This window comes from Misgurnus anguillicaudatus, chromosome 21, assembly GCF_027580225.2.
Source record: "Misgurnus anguillicaudatus chromosome 21, ASM2758022v2, whole genome shotgun sequence".
In the NCBI taxonomy this organism is placed as follows: domain Eukaryota; kingdom Metazoa; phylum Chordata; class Actinopteri; order Cypriniformes; family Cobitidae; genus Misgurnus; species Misgurnus anguillicaudatus.
In genome coordinates, this window is record NC_073357.2 from 3,771,015 (window position 1) to 3,775,880 (window position 4,866).

A 4,866-nucleotide genomic window follows, 5' to 3' on the forward strand; every position below is an offset into this window, starting at 1 on the left:
TTCTGTAAGAGAACACTGTTTAAACCCAACAAGCAAAGACTGCACAGTATCAGCCATAGCTATAATTGAGGAATATTCTGAAAGTTTTTTAGACTAAACTGAGGATGGAGATATAGCTGGTTCTGGCTACTTCAGTTTACTAAATCAACTCAAGACAATAGTTTAGTATATCAATAGAGGCAATACACTCTCATGTCTGATAAAGCCCAGATGCTCAGAGGGATGAACTGATGATCAGCCTTCAACTTCCAGATGTGCAAGACTTGACAGTTATGGATGTATTAGTTGGCACCCACAGGAATACCCACAGCAGCATCTCTTGAAGATAAAGGGAATGAAATGTTGGATATATTGAGTAAATTAATCAATGACAATAACATATGTAAAGCAGTGAGAGGACATAAATGCAGATCCACCCCCAGCATTATGGATATAAGTAAAAAGTGGCTTTTTCTCCTGTCTTGGCAGTTTTTATCAATCCAATGCTCATTGTGGTTGGTAAAGCTTCAATTAAATAAAAGTAGTCTTGGCATAGTGGGCAAAGCGAATAAAAGCAGGCCTCCTGTTGAAGTGCTGTTTTCCATATAAAGTGTCATTTAAAAGATGACATTAGCACCCTTTTCAGTTTCCCACAGGACAATAAATGAAAGTTTCAACAGAAATGACTGAATCATTGTTTTATGTTTGATTATTGCAGGAGATAATGTTTTGTTGGCAAATAAGTTGATAGAGGGCCATGTAGTAATACCACATTCACCTCCTATGCCAGATTTTATGCATTTAATATTGAATTTAAAGTTGAAGCAGCCACAATATTAGAGTTTGTTCAAAGGTATTGCTCACAACACATGTACACACTTTTTGCTGCAAACTAATATAGGAAAAATGCACTGACCCAGTGAAATCACATAACTTTTTATTATTATGGAGGCTTCAACTTAAGCATTAAAAACAATTACTTTACTATTCCTAAATGAGTTGGGCCATATAACACTTTAATTGCAAAACGTATCTTAAATGAAAAAAAAATAATGTTTTAAGTGCCAAAAGAATATTAATTTTTATCCTAAGAATAAAGCAAATTGATAGCAACAGATGAGCATAAAAATGAGCAGATGTGTCATCAAGTAGAGGATTAACTTCAACTAAGGCTGCGTTCACACGGTACCATAATACGGTTGTCAAACCCGTATTTGAGTCCTTAAGACGGTTCCGTTCACACGCAGTTCGGTTATTTACGGGTTTGACAACCGCATTCTATAACCGACTTCACACCCGTAACTTTTCGGGTTTCACAACCGTATTTACAGAGAAGCTGTGGCGTGTGAACGGAATCGCACTGGACAACCAGTTGTCTGTCACGTCATTCGTTGCTCTTGTGTTAAGATAATGTTACAGTGCATGAAAATGACTGCAAACTACGCACCACAATTGCTCCATAAGGTTAATGTGATATTATATTACCTTCATAGACGCCACAGAACATATAACATTACACATAAAATTGCGTGCAGTCCAGTAAGTGAGATATATAAAGTTTAAACTTTAAAAGCGGACGATTAATATAATGTTAACTGTATAATAAAAGGGATATAAAAATTAGCTGTTTATTTACTCACCTTTTATCTTCAGTGAAGCAATAAAGAAGATATTTTGCAAAAAACCCCATCTGTGATTCATATAATGCAAGGCAAAAGATGCGTCACTTTGAGAGGTCAAAAAGCAGATATATCCAATACAAAAGTAATCTCCATGACTCCTGGTGACATTTTTTGCTGCTTGTGAAGCAAATCGGTCGGTTTTTGCAGGATATTGAATGTTATCCACAACATTTTTAGCGTCCATACAGAACTGTGGTAACATATAAAGTGCGCTTTTTACACTCCCGCTCTTTAGGTGGCGCTAAGAGGCTGGTTTTGCCTGCGGTTGGTAAACCATACTCTCAGCGCCACCTACAGAGCGGGAGCGCAAGAGCACTTCCTATTTGGCTGCGTTAATGCTTTATATAAAGTTCGATTTCTTGCAAAAACTGATCGATTTGCTTCATAAGTCATTTTGATTACTTTTATATTGTATATATCTGCTTTGGTAAAACGTCCAGTTGCTGAAACTGAGTTTATGTTCATTCATTTTGGAAATTAAAACTTTAATAAGGAACCACCCTTGTTTATTTTTCTCTGCACAATGGTAAGCGTTACACCAGCCAGCTGTTTTTGTTAATTACATAAATAAAGTTTTGCCCATTGCATAAATAATACTTTTTTAATATATTCGTCCATCACTATGGTTACAGGCGGCGCGTGTAACTAGCATACGGGTTTGAGGTCGGTTGCTCGTTCATACAGGCAGTGTTCTATTTGTGTCTTTAATTTGCTGTCTGAACAGGACACTTCCAGACTCACACCTGTAAGTAAATACGGTTGTCACTCCCGAAATTTTGTCGTGTGAACGCACCCTAAAGTACTATTCGGACAGGATTAGTTTTACATGGGGAGGTGGGGTAAAGCTAGTTTTATCAGAGCTTCTCAGTGATTTTAGTCCTGTCCGAATGCTCCATGGTAGTAATCATTACGGAAAATGTCAGTGAAGATAACGGCGACTTTTACCTTCTGTAAAAAGGTCTAGAGAAATTACCTCAGGTGGTACTAATCCAGTGCAAATAGACCAGCTGTAAATATACACGTAAATCACGTCATTTCCTTTTAATTTGCGGGTTTATTTTAAATATAAAAGCGCTTAAAGAAGCATTTACTTGCATTCTAGGCGGAAAAACAAGTCAGTGGCAAGTCAGTTCCTGAATAACACAACACAAACTTAAATAAAAAAAAGTCAAATTTACTTCTCGGAGGCACGGAACTGTTTCTGAAACTGACGTTCTCCCCAAACTGAAATTAAACACAGTGTTACGCGTGCCTGGTCTAATCACAGACGGAGCTTCTTTTAGAAACGACTGCTATATGTTTTATTAACCAAAAGGTGGTGCTGTTTTCAACACCCCCTTTAAGGCTTCAAAACATGGTTTGAAACAGTAAGGGAAGTATCGGTGCTTCATTCAAGGTTTCATTTCCCCATCACTACCTTCGCCCCCACCATTACATACCATTGTTGGGCCGTTGGGTGACTCTTTACAGCTTCATGCACTTTATCTTATTTCAAGTCTAGATATCATTTTTAATCTGCTTTGTGTGCACGTGCACCCATATAACAGGTGTGGGCATGAAACAGAAACAAACATAAATCCAAACCATAGAATCCACAAACAATGAGCTCATTTACATGCACACCAATAATGCGATTACAATGGGATTTTGTCAATACTGCGATTATACCTTACCTCATGTAAACGCAATAATTCGATAAAAAATAATGTGATTAAGCTCATAATCGCAGTAAGTATAATCGCATTAAAAGAGGTGGCGTACGCCGTTTATAATCGCAGTATGCGTCCATGTAAACGCTTTAATCGCATTTATACCGCACTAACTGAAGTGCGCTTGTGTTTTAGTCACGCACCTTAACCACAAATTTGTTTTAAACTTGACATTAGGAAGTTTTACATGAACTCTGCCAACACGACTCGCTGTCAGCAATCTGCCTTCATTCAGAAACAGCTCAAATAACACGACAGCAGTGTTTAAAACCTTTAAGGGACATTATAACGATAATTATAAAGATAAATATATATTAGAGACCACATCATAAAGATAACTTCATGCTAATTCGCTCAACCAGCGCGGCATTACCTAATATTGGATATTTCTTGTAATAAAAACTTTTTTGCAATTGTTTACATGTCACTGGATATGTACATATGCTGTTCTTGCATTTACACAGCGGGAAACCAGCAGATGTCCTCAACTCGCTGCGTTTCGCGTAACTAAACAATGAATGTAGTAGTTTGTGTAATATCTTACCTTTTGGCGTAGTCAGTGTGGTAGAAAAATTTCACAGCAACTGCATCAGCGCTGGATACCTGAGGTAATTTTAAGTTTTTCCAATTTTAAGCTCAGCAGCAATGATGAGCTTACTGCATTTTAAGTGCGCGTGCACTTCAAGTTCAAATAGATTTTATTGGCTGTCAATAGTTTATCGTTCATCATGTGCCAAAATCACTATCGTTATAGTTGTTGTGTGAACTCTGCTATTATCTTTAATATAAAAAGATTTTTAAAACTATATTTTTATATCGTTTTAATGTGAACGCCCTTTACAGGCACTGTCATATTTATATCTTCATCACGGCACCGGATAATGAAATACATCCATAACAACGTGTTTGTCATTTAACGTAAGTAAATTAAAACAGTGGAGCATATATGTGAGTTCATCATTTGTGCTCTGCATTGGGCTATGTGTGAATAATCCAAAAATAAAAACTGCATACCGGAGTGAAGAGGTTAGCTCCAGTCATGTAAACATCTTACTGCGATTAAGACCTTACTCACATTATTGGAAATAATCGCATTATTGGTGTGCATGTAAACGAGCTGAATGACTGACAAAAGACAACTGAAACAAAAGGACAATATATACACATGGGTGAAAAAGATAACAAGACACACCTGAGAAACAATTAACACGAGGACCAATGAACAAAAGAACTACAAAAAACTACAGGATGGCAAAGACATAACTTCAAAATAAGAGCACAGGACAGAGAAACACAAGAAATGACTTTGACACATATGAATCTGAAGCCTCTTTAACCTGGGGAATAAATGAAACAATTTATAAATATAAAAACTGTATATAACCTACAATGAAGCTGTATATAAACACATACCAAACACACATCGTAGATCAGCTCCATATGTAAGAGGAAATGTAGGAGAACCTATGACATCAACACAGGTGTGACAGCTTTCA